Source organism: Lolium rigidum, chromosome 6 (genome assembly GCF_022539505.1).
Source record: "Lolium rigidum isolate FL_2022 chromosome 6, APGP_CSIRO_Lrig_0.1, whole genome shotgun sequence".
NCBI lineage: Eukaryota > Viridiplantae > Streptophyta > Magnoliopsida > Poales > Poaceae > Lolium > Lolium rigidum.
Genome location: NC_061513.1, coordinates 209668747 through 209681737, shown reverse-complemented (window position 1 = coordinate 209681737; position 12991 = coordinate 209668747).

Here is a 12991-nt window from a genome sequence, read left to right as displayed (position 1 = left end):
TGAGTTGTTTCGAGTTTGGTGTGGAGGAAGTTTTCAAGGATCAAGAGAGGAGTATGATGCAATATGATCAAGGAGAGTGAAAGCTCTAAGCTTGGGGATGCCCCGGTGGTTCACCCCTGCATATATTAAGAAGACTCAAGCGTCTAAGCTTGGGGATGCCCAAGGCATCCCCTTCTTCATCGACAACATTATCGTGTTCCTCCCCTGAAACTATATTTTTATTCCGTCACATCTTATGCACATTGCTTGGAGCGTCGGTTTGTTTTTGTTTTTTGTTTTGTTTGAATAAAATGGATCCTAGCATTCACTTTATGGGAGAGAGACACGCTCCGCTGTAGCATATGGACAAATATGTCCTTAGGCTCTACTCATAGTATTCATGGCGAAGTTTCTTCTTCGTTAAATTGTTATATGGTTGGAATTGGAAAATGCTACATGTAGTAACTCTAAAATGTCTTGGATAATTTGATACTTGGCAATTGTTGTGCTCATGATTAAGCTCTTGCATCATATACTTTGCACCCATTAATGAAGAAATACTTAGAGCTTGCTAATTTGGTTTGCATATTTGGTTTCTCTAGAGTCTAGATAATATCTAGTATTGAGTTTTGAACAACAAGGAAGACGGTGTAGAGTCTTATAATGTTTACAATATGTCTTTTATGTGAGTTTTGTCTGTACCGTTCATCCTTGTGTTTGTTTCAAATAACCTTGCTAGCCTAAACCTTGTATCGAGAGGGAATACTTCTCATGCATCCAAAATACTTGAGCCAACCACTATGCCATTTGTGTCCACCATACCTACCTACTACATGGTATTTATCCGCCATTCCAAAGTAAATTGCTTGAGTGCTACCTTTAAAATTCCATCATTCACCTTTGCAATATATAGCTCATGGGACAAATAGCTTAAAAACTATTGTAGTATTGAATATGTACTTATGCACTTTATCTCTTATTAAGTTGCTTGTTGAGCGATAACCATGTTTCGGGGACGCCATCAACTATTCCTTGTTGGATATCATGTGAGTTGCTATGCATGTCCGTCTTGTCCGAAGTAAGAGAGATCTACCACCTTCATGGTTGGAGCATGCATATTGTTAGAGAAGAACTTTGGGCCGCTAACTAAAGCCATGATTCATGGTGGAAGTTTCAGCTTTGGACATATATCCTCAATCTCATATGAGAATAATAATTGTTGCCACATGCTTATGCATTAAAGAGGAGTCCATTATCCGTTGTCCATGTTGTCCCGGTATGGATGTCTAAGTTGAGAATAATCAAAAGCGAGAAATCCAAAATGCGAGCTTTCTCCTTAGACCTTTGTACAGGCGGCATGGAGGTACCCCATTGTGACACTTGGTCAAAACATGTGCATTGCAAAGATCCGGTAGTCCAAGTTAATTAGGACAAGGTGCGGGCACTATTAGTATACTATGCATGAGACTTGCAACTTGTAAGATATAATGTACATAACTCATATGCTTTATTACTACCGTTGACAAAATTGTTTCATGTTTTCAAAATAAAAGCTCTAGCACAAATATAGCAATCGATGCTTTCCTCTTTGAAGGACCATTCTCTTTACTTTTATGTTGAGTCAGCTTCACCTATCTCTCTCCACCTCAAGAAGCAAACACTTGTGTGAACCGTGCATTGATTCCTACATACTTGCATATTGTACTTGTTATATTACTCTATGTTGACAATTATCCATGAGATATACATGTTACAAGTTGAAAGCAACTCGCTGAAACTTAATCTTCCTTTGTGTTGCTTCAATGCCTTTACTTTGATTTATTGCTTTATGAGTTAACTCTTATGCAAGACTTATTAATACTTGTCTTGAAGTACTATTCATGAAAAGTCTTTGCTTTATGATTCACTTGTTTTCTCATGTCATTACCATTGTTTTGATCGCTGCATCCACTACATATGTTTACAAATAGTATGATCAAGGTTATGATGGCATATCACTTCAGAAATTATCTTTGTTATCGTTTTACCTCGCTCGGGACGAGCAGTAACTAAGCTTGGGGATGCTTGATACGTCTCCGACGTATCGATAATTTCTTATGTTCTATGCCATATTATTGATGATACCTACATGTTTTATGCACACTTTATGTCATATTCGTGCATTTTCTCGGAACTAACCTATTAACAAGATGCCGAAGTGCCGGCTCTCGTTTTCCGCTGTTTTTGGTTTCGTAAATCCTAGTAACGAAATATTCTCGGAATTGGACGAAACGAAGACCCGTGGGCCTATTTTTCCACGGAGCTTCCGAAGACCGAAGAACATACGAAGTGGGGCCACGAGGTGGCGACACCACAAGGCGGCGCGGACAAGGGGGCCCGCGCCGCCCTATGGTGTGGCCCCTCGTCGGGCCCCCGACTCGCCCTTCCGCCTACTTAAAGCCTCCGTCGCGAAACCCCCGAGGCGAAAAACCACGATACGGAAAACCCTACCGAGACGCCGCCGCCGCCGATCCCATCTCGGGGGATTCCGGAGATCTCCTCCGGCACCTCGCCGGAGAGGGGATTCATCTCCCGGAGGACTCTACACCGTCATGGTCGCCTCCGGAGTGATGAGTGAGTAGTTCACCCCTGGACTATGGGTCCATAGCAGTAGCTAGATGGTTGTCTTCTCCTCATTGTGCTTCATTGTTGGATCTTGTGAGCTGCCTAACATGATCAAGATCATCTATCTGTAATTCTATATGTTGTGTTTGGAGGGATCCGATGGATAGAGAATACCATGTCATGTTAATTATCAAGTTATTACATATGTGTTGTTTATGATCTTGCATGCTCTCCGTTTCTAGTAGAGGCTCGGCCAAGTTTTTACTTTTAACTCCAAGAGGGAGTATTTATGCTCGATAGTGGGTTCATGCCTCGCATTGACACCCGGGACAAGTGACGTAAAGTTCTAAGGTTGTGTTCTGCTCGTTGCCACTAGGGATAAAACATTGGCGCTATGTCCGAGGATGTAGTTGTTGATTACATTACGCACCATACTTAATGCAATTGTCTCGTTGCTTTGCAACTTAATACCGGAGGGGGTTCGGACGATAACCTCGAAGGTGGACTTTTTAGGCATAGATGCAGTTGGATGGCGGTCTATGTACTTTGTCGTAATGCCCAATTAAATCTCACTATACTTATCATGTCATGTATGTGCATTGTTATGCCCTCTCTATTTGTCAATTGCCCGATCGTAATTTGTTCACCCAACATGCTTTTATCTTATGGGAGAGACACCTCTAGTGAACTCGTGGACCCCGGTCCATTCTTTTAATACTCGAAATACAAATCTGCTGCAATACTTGTTTTACTATTTTCTCTCGCAAACAATCATCTTCCACACAATACGGTTAATCCTTTGTTACAGCAAGCCGGTGAGATTGACAACCTCACTCGTTTCGTTGGGGCAAAGTACTTTGGTTGTGTTGTGCAGGTTCCACGTTGGCGCCGGAATCTCCGGTGTTGCGCCGCACTACATCCCGCCGCCATCAACCTTCAACGTGCTTCTTGACTCCTACTGGTTCGATTAAACCTTGGTTTCTAACTGAGGGAAACTTGCCGCTGTGCGCATCACACCTTCCTCTTGGGGTTCCCAACGGACGTGTCAACTACACGCATCAAGAACGCAGAGGATCTGGTAAGAAAATGCAATGGGTGCCAGAGGTACGCCAAGCAAAATCATACCCCAGCCTCCGGCTTAAAAACAATACCACTAACTTGGCCGTTTGCCGTTTGGTGCCTAGACATGGTTGGCCCATTCAAAACAGCAAGGGGAAACATGACCCACATCTTGGTTATGGTGGATAAATTCACCAAATGGCTAGAGGTGAAACCCATTGCAAAATGTGATGGGCGCACAGCGGTGAAATTCTTAAAGGATGTTATTCTGCGGTATGGATACCCACACAGCATTATCACCGACAACGGCACAAACTTTGCTCAAGGCGAGTTCAAAAGATTTTGTGAGGACAACAACATCCGGTTGGATTTGTGCTCAGTCGCACACCCGCAAGGTAATGGCCAAGTTGAAAGGACAAACGCTTTGGTACTTTCCGGTATCAAACCAAGACTCATCGATGCGGTGGAAAAATCGCCGGGGTGTTGGCTCGATGAGCTACCATCAGTGTTGTGGAGTATAAGAACAACTCCGAACCGGTCTACCGGATACACTCCATTTTTCATGGTTTATGGAGCAGAAGCGGTCATACCAACCGACATTCTCCATGATTCACCAAGGGTGCAACTCTATACCGAAGAAGAGGTAAAGGAGGCTCGAGAAAACAATGTGGACTTGCTAGAAGAAGCAAGAGAACTAGCTTTGGCAAGAACAGCCATTTACCAACAAAACCTCAGACGCTATCACAGCCGGAAGGTTAACCCGAGGGTGTTCCGGGAAGGAGATCTAGTGCTACGCCTAGTGCAGCGCACTGAAGGCCGGCACAAGCTTTCCCCTCCGTGGGAAGGGCCTTTCATTGTGAGCAAGGCTCTCCACAATGATGCCTACTACCTGATTGATGCACAGGAATGGAAGAAAGGAAAGGCGGACAGATCCGGAGAGGAGACCAAGCGTCCATGGAATGTAGCTTTGTTGCGTCCTTTCTACTCTTGAAGTTGTGGTCTAAGAAGTTCCTTTTTTGTACCTTATTTGCTATGAATAAAAGATGTCGGAACCTTGAATGAGTCTCGGGGACTACCCCACTAAAGTTGCATGTAACTTGTTTATTTTTTCAGTTTACCGGTTGCTTATTGAACGTTTTTTCTTTCCGGTTTAGTAGTGTGCTAAAACCTACCGGAGTCTTCGACTCTGCTGCTGTCCGCAACCCGACTTCATGGCAAGCAAGATAAACCGGTAGGGGATAAGCACATGAACTGCGAAGAGGGAGAGCGGGAAAGAACAATCCGGAAAAATTTAACTAACCCCGGTTATACCGGTTTTTTGCAAAAATTTCGAGTTATTTCTAAGTTCAAGAAAGTGCTTACTTGGTGAAAGAACTTTGTGCTCATACGCCAAAAACGCCCAGAGAAGGTAGGCAGAGCCAAAGCAAAAGAGCCAAGTGTGCATCTAATTGGATGCGGAAACAATTTCGGAATCATTGCAGTGCAAGACAAAAATCGAAACGATAAGCAAAGTGCTAAGTAGCAAACCAACATAACTTAATAAGTTACCGGTGTGCAAGACACCGGCATAAATTGTTGTACCACAAACCAAAAGGATGAGTTTTAGCTTACATCATAAACCCCGGCATACCGGGGTAGAATTTAACAAGTTCTGTTATGAAGCAAGCAGGAGCAGGTAAACTTGTTGTCACAACAAACATTCAAGAAGCGTGGGCATCGGTGGAGCAGCACCGGTCTCGGGGCTTCGGGGGAGCAGCGCTGGCCTCGGGAGCTTCCGGCGGCACATCCTCGGCACCCTCATCTTCATCTCCCTCTTCTTCTTCCTCATCGCTGAGGTAGTCCTTGACATCAGGAGGGGGAGGGATGAAGGTGCGGACCTCGGCATACTCAGCAAGCCGGTAGGCCCGATCTTGCCGCTTCGCGGTAAGAACCGGGTCCACGTCGGTGGGAGCATCTTGGCGTACGCCTTGGAGCGCGTCCAGGTCCAAGTCCGGATACCAGGAGCACGCGGAGCGCAGCGCGGTGTCAGCTCCAGCACGAGCCGCGGAGCACTGCCACTCACGAATCCGGCGCCCTGCCTCCTTCAGCCGGTTGGCGGTGAGGGTGATGTTGGCTGGCATGGCCTCTTCAGGCCACATCACCTTGAAGATTTGGATGGCGGCATCCGGTAGATCGACAAGGGTGCGGTCCACTGAGCGCATGTGTTGGACTCGAGCGGAGAGGGCGACCAGATAGTCGTACCCGTCCCAGTGCGCGTCCATGTTGGGAAATTCCCGCGCCACCCGATCCTCCATCACCTTTTTCACGGCGTGTGCCTGGGAGTCCGGGAAGTGTTCTACAGGAAGAAGGGAAAAGCATAAGCATAGGATACCGGAAAACAGTCTGCCGGAAGGAAAAGGAACACGGATGCATTTTCAAAAAGAGAAAGCTTATAAGCGAAAGAAGGGACAAGGCAAGGACTTACGGAGAGCCAGCGCATCAATCTGCATCACCAGCCGATCATATTCTTTATGATCAGTGGTCATGACCTCAATATGGTGCTCTGCTGCCTTCCGCGCCTTCCTTTCCTCCTCCAGCTCCGTCAGCAGCACCGTGTTGGAGTTCGTGGAATCCTCCACGACCTCCGCCAGCCTGGCCTCGGCTGCAGCCTTGGCGTCCTTCAGATCTTGATCATGCTGGAGCGCGGCTTGCATAGCCTGTTCCTTAAGCTCCCTCGAGGCGGTCTGCTGGGCGTCCAGTGCCTCGCGGTGCTCCTTGATGAGCTGCTCCTTTTCGCCTAAACACCGGAAAGAAAAATGTTAGTAAAGTGGCAGTTGATAAATGAGGAGAGAACGGGTTAACCGGAAAAGAAAAAGTGATACCTTGGAGAGTGGCGATTTGGGCCTTGAGGGTCTCAAGGGTAGCTTCCGGGACAGCTGGTGAACAAAAGATGCATAAGTGTTAAAGAAGGAAACTTTCCGGTAAAAAGATGCCGGAGGAAAAGAAAGGAAACAAACCTTGGCAATGGCCGTGGGCCTCGGCAAGGTCCCGATGCTCCCACAGAAGCTCCTCGAAGAGCTGCTTCCGGGCATCCGCGGTGCTCTGTTCAAAGAAGACAATTGTGAGAAGGAAAGAAACCATGTTATCAACCCGAAACTCGGGGACTGGCTATGCCGGTTTCGCGCGCGTTTCTAGTTAAGTTTCGCGCTAAGAGCAAAGATCTTAACCCGAAACTCGGGGACTGGTTATGCCGGTTTCGCGCGCGTTTCTAGTTAAGTTTCGCGCTAAGAGCAAAGATCTTAACCCGAAACTCGGGGACTGGCTATGCCGGTTTCGCGTGTTTCTAGTTAAGTTTCGCGCTAAGAGCAAAGATCTTAACCCGAAACTCGGGGACTGGCTATGCCGGTTTCGCGCGTTTCTAGTTAAGTTTCGCGCTAAGAGCTACGCTCTCAACACGAAACTCAAGGACTGGGAGGATAGACAAGATCCGGAAAGAAAGAAACCGGCATCAACAAAAAGTTACAACAAAGTTGGCGAAACTTACCACCACGTTGCTGGTGGCGTCGTACCACACACTGTCGAACTCCTTCACGGCACGCTTGAGCCGCATGAAGTGTTCTTCAGGCGGTCCTTCCCCAAGCCGCGGGTAGATGCGGAGATGTCCGCATCGTTCCATTTTTGGGCATAGGGGAGAAGGTGCCCCAGGTCCTTGCCCTCGCGCTTCAGCTCAACAATCCGGCCCAGGAGGCCGGAAGGTTTTTCTGGGACCGCAGCAGCGGCAGGCCCGACATGCAGCACTAGAGACTGCGAGCCGGTTGATGCGCTGCCATCCACGGCCTTTCCGCGGGACGCCCCCGGCTTAAGGAACTGAGTGATCTTGGGGGTCGCCGGCGGCGGCTTGGGCTTGGCCGCGGGAGGTCCTTGGCTTGGCGGCGGTGTTGGAGTAGACCCGGTAGGCTCGAGGATAAGAGCTTCCGGGTGCGGTGCAGAAGAGGCCGGCGCGGAAGTATCCGGCGCGGTCTTGCTGGGGGAAGAGCTTGGCTGCTGCTTCTTCTTCTTCGGGCCAGGAGGAACCAGAGGTTCCGCCTGCCCGGCAGCTGTGTCGTCGGCGCCGGTGTTGCTGGCGCCGGTGTCTTGGGTTTCAGGAGGGGAGGTGAGATCCTCCTCCGCGCGGTGATAAGGAGGTGTAGGGGCCGCGCGCCCCGAACTTGTAGTGCCTCCCGGAGGGGAGGCAGAGATGTTGCCGGCACCAGATGGTGCCAGGCTTGACTGAGGAGGAGGAGTTGAGGTCCTTGCGGAGCCGGCAGAGCCCTCCGGCTTGGAGCCAAGCTTGAGCGCAGGGCTGAAAGAAAGAAAAAGGAAGGGTTGGAAAAAAGCAACCGGAAAAGAACTTGGTAAGAACAAAACAAACAAAAAGAAAAGTAAAGAACTTACCCGGAAGAAACCGGCATCTTCTTATGCTTGTAGCGCTTCGTGCCTACCTGCTTTCCCCCAAGGATTTCAGTCCGAGGGCGTTTGGCAGGAGGAGCTTGGCTAGGGCCGGCGTCAGCAGCCGGAGCCTTGTTCTTATGGCCTTGGGCCATGAGTTTCTCCACAAACTCGTTGCCGGCCTCGGCCCCCAGGGGAGCAACGTGCTCGTGGACCTGTGGTTCGGGGATAGCTGAGGGAATGTCTACAGAAGGAGATAGGTAACATAAGAATATGAGAGATCAAAAAGAAGAGCTACCTCAACTGAGCTCAGGTCGTCAGACGAACCGACTGGCTCCGGTGGAGATTTGCCGAGGCGCGAGGCTGGAGTCCGGCCCATCTTCGAGTCCTGCCAGCTAATGAAAGGGTCCGGATCGAACTTGTCAAGAGCACGCTTCTGGCAAGGGCCTCGCCGATCTGAGTCGATGCGGGGGAAGCGGTCCTTGGCCTGAAAACAAGCAAGAAAAACAATTAGTCGCAGTATGAAAGTTACCGGTAAACCGACCCGAGTTGCATAATTTCTTACTTCTTGGGTCGAAGGATTAGTGGAACTGAGAGGCCGGAGGCCCCATTCCCAGTCAACCGGCATGTCCGTTTGGCATATTTGGCTAGCCTTCAGGACCACGTCTGCCTTGCTCAAGGGCAGGCCGGTGATCTTGGTGGGATCGCCGGGGCCATACATCTCGCTCATCTTGTGAACACGACGCTTGAGGGGAAGCACCCGGCGGCTGATGAAGGTGCGGATGATATCGTCGGAGCAAATGTTGGTTTCACTCATCAGCTTCAACATGAAGCGTACCACCCGGTTCGTCTCTATATGATCCGTACCAGGGTTGTAGTTCCAGTTGACCTTGGCGGGCGGCACCGGGTTGAAGGGCGGCAAGTTGATAAGATCAGTGGCGCTCTTGTTCTTCACGTAGAAGAACGTTGTCTGCCACAACCGGCAAGACTCGAGGCCGTTGAACTTAAAAAAGGGGCTCCCTTGGCGGGATCCGATGATACAAGACCCGCATTGTACGGGGGGTTTGGGCTTGGGAATGTCCTTGCCCTGGACCGAGTTGATCCGAAGAGAAAAGAAGCGTGCAAACGTCTCGCGAGCGGGACGGATGCCGATGTAGCCCTCCATGAAGGCCACAAAACAAGAAAGGTAAAAAACGGCATTGCCGGGAAGGTGGTGAGGCTGGAGTCGATAGAAATCAAGGAATTGGCGGAAGAAATCGGAGGCAGGAAGGCCGAAGCCACGCTCAAAGTGAGCAAGGAAAACAACGACCTCACCGGGTTCAAGCACCGGTTCGATCTCGCCACGAGGAAGCCGGAAGGAGACTCCTTCCGGTATTCTCCTGGACCGGTAAAGCCAGTCAATCTCGTATTGAGTCACGTCGGAACCCCTCCAGGCTCCACGTGTGATACCGGAAAGATCCTTTCCGGGGGCCCGGCTGGAGGTGCCAACCTCTTGATCCTTGCTGGATTCCATTTCCATCCGGGCAAGATCTTCAGTTAGTCCGTCGGATGTGCTACTACCTTGACTGCTAGAAGAGGAGGCGAGAAGGGATTCTTCACTAGACATACAGATCTGGGCGACGCCGGAATCTACCGAAAAACAGTTTTCCCCAAATACACCCTCGCGCGAAGATCTACGAGTAAGAGAAAAAGCAAAATAAAGAGGGGATAAATATTCTACCGGCCCAAGATCTGGAAAGCTAGGAGAGAAGAGGCAAAAGTGTAACGGGCCTAACCTGAGGCGGCGGAGTTGCAGGAGAAGTGGCTCGCCGGTGGAGAGGTGAGCTTGCAGTTGGAGAGGAGGTCCGCCGACGGTGAGATGGAGAAAAGCTTGAGGAAGCACCAATGTCGCGACCGCGACAGGAGCGCCGCAGAAGTTCTTCATGTGGTGAAGTTTAGCGGCGTCTGGCGGAGCAGAAGCGGAAGTTCGTCGGGCGGCGGAGCTCGAGCGGCGAATGGAGCGGCGGAGGCGCAGAGGCAAAAGCACTGTGCGCGAGGAAGTTGAGAATGCGAAGAAGAGGATGAAGAGGAACTGCCCTGCCCTTATATAGAGAAAAGGGGTAGTGGGCCGAAAACCATCGGGCCGCGACGGTTCGCCTCATGGGCCGCCACGTGGCACGCAGATACACGCGCGGAAAACAATATGACACATGCAGGCCACACGGATCCGGAACGGCCGCAAGGATCCGGTGTGGCGCCATAAATGCTGGCGCAGAAGCTGAAGGGAAGTGACCCCTGACACTGGCGCGTCAGGCACAGTGCGCATGTCACCGACGGTGCACAAGACTCGCGAAATTCTCGACTTCGCCGAGGAAAGAGTTAATGACTAAGATGCCGGAGGATATGATGCCGGAAAATGCCTTGCTAAGAGAGATAACGTAAGTCCGGGCAAAGATGCCGGATCTAAGCTCAGCGCCGGATAGATTAAACCGGTATCCAAAGATGTGAGAACCTGGCATGGTCTATTGGATAGAATCCGCCAGACTATACCAGCTTCGGGGACTAATGTTGGGGGGATGACCCCCGGTATGCCAAAGGCATGCCAAACCGGATGGTTTGAGCCATCAAGATACCGGTTTAATGTTCATACCGGAGCACAGAGATAAGGAATTAGCTAAGTGAGACTAAGCCGGTATCCCCAAGAGGGGTATGCCGGAACCGGGTAAAGAAGATACCGGGCTACCGGAAAGAAGAGCATGTCGGCAGGACTGGTCAAAGATTCTCTCCAGAGCTAGAAGACAAAGATGAGCTAAGCAAAGTAGCTTTAAACGAAGGGCTGACGATAAAGAGGAGGATGACGATGAAAGAAGCCGGAGGGCGTCAGCATCCCTGATTAAAGAAGACCCCGGTGTCATCTATGATTAAATTAGCTTTGTAAAGTAGTTTGTCTAGTCAAAGATGCCATTAGGGTTTCTTGCCCTGTAAGCCACCCTCTCCCCTATATAAGGAGAGGGGGCAGCCCTCTTCACGGGCACGGACGAAGAGAGCTAGGTTTAGACGAACTCATGTACTGAGAAACTTGTTATCTGTTGAGATCAATAAAGAAGATGATCTAGAGCGAGTTCTTCCTTATGTCTTTCTTCTTCAACCTCTAGCCTTGGCTAAGTTCTTGAGGAAACCATCCGGAAGTTCATCCCATCTAATCACAAACCCTCCCCCGAATCCTCTTGCGCCCATTCGGCCCCAACTTAAGCCATCCTATGGCATCTGTCTGTTCACCACGACGACACACAGTGCTGCGGCGATCTGACGGTCGCCGAGGTTCCTGGTCAAGGTGGTGCGGCGTTGAACCTCGTCGTGGTTGTGCTAGAGCGTGTACGCCTTGGTGACGCCTGGCCTGGCCGCGGCTGGGTGCTACCGTGGCCGGCTGTGCCGTCGTGCCGCCATGGAGCGCCATGGTGCTCTGCTCCAGTTATGCATCCCCCTCCTCTTCTCTTCCTTCTCTTCTTCTCCATCTCCTCTTCGTCTAGCCCTGGCTGCTGATTGCTCCTCCTCCTGGAGATGCTACCATGCCAGGCTGTTGCAGATGTGCTGTGCTGGCTGCTGCTGCTATGCTGCGTGTGCTAGCTGCTGCTGTGTTGTGTGTATTGTGCTATCCTAGCTTACTGCTATGCTCTTGTTCATGTAACTGTTGTTGTTGTGATGCTTTTGCACATGCGCATGAGCATGCTGTGATGCTCATGGCTTGCCATGTTGCTCCAGCTGTTGCTGCTGTTACTAGATGATCATGTGTGTGCATAAATTCTTGCTCCTGGCTTGATTACTGTGCATCATCCTCTCTTATGCAAGGCTAGTGTTGCTTGTGTGTAATTATTATTGAGCTCTGGCTCATATAGGGCTCTACTTGGCTTGGCTATTGTCTATCTGCATCAATTCCTTGATGATGTGCTTCTGGATACAATTATAAAATTGTTTTTATGAATTTTGTGATGCAACTGTTAATTATTGGTGGTTAATTCAGTAACTTTTTGATGTACTGATGCTAGGCTTGACTCTAGCTAGCCCTAGCATGCCTTTGTATGCTCTGATGATCCTAGGATCATCAGCTGCTTGCTGGTATTTGCTATCCACCTCTTTGTGCCTATTTGATGCCAATCCTTGTGCCGGTGTAGCACCATATCTTGTGCAGGTGCATGCTATTGCTTGATGAAGCATCTACTGATGCTTGCAGTGATCCTCTGGATCAGTTGCAAGTGTTTGTGCCATGGATTACTTGTGTATTTCATTTATCTGTACAACTTGGCTTGATTAAATAGATAAATGAGATGAATTGTGATACAGTGATGATTCTTTTAATCAACTGACTTGAGCTAGAGGAATGCCAACCATTGGTTGCGGACCCTAGCTCACTCTGAACCCTTCTAGGTGATGATGTAATAGCTTGACTTATCTGTTTTGGGTTTGAGGTGGCCCTGACAGCATCTTGTTGCTATATCCATGGGTAGCTCCCCCTCTGTGGCTTGGTGTGGCTGGTAAATGCTTTCTGGTTGATCCCTTGTTGGATTTCCAGTAGCTTTTGATGTTGAAATATGAATAGACAAGAACTTGTCCATATATCTGATGGTTATTAAACCATTAGGTGCTAGGCGAGTGGTTCTACGCTAAGTAGGAATTAAATCCCAGTTGGATCTTTGGTTTGGCTGTAGTGATAATACACTTGGTTTGAATCAATATTCCCTAGGATTAAATCCTTTTAGCTTGGTCTCTATTTTGCCAGCATCATTGGTTTACACCAAATGATGATAGTCCTAGGGTAATCCTACCCTTTGGCTTGTGTGTGATGCATATGTGAATATTATGAGCAAAACAGATGCTTGCTCATGGATTTCTGTTATACCTCACTCTAGCTCCTAGAAAATGTGTTGGTGTATGGGTTTTGCTTCTGATTGCTGGCTTAAGCTTG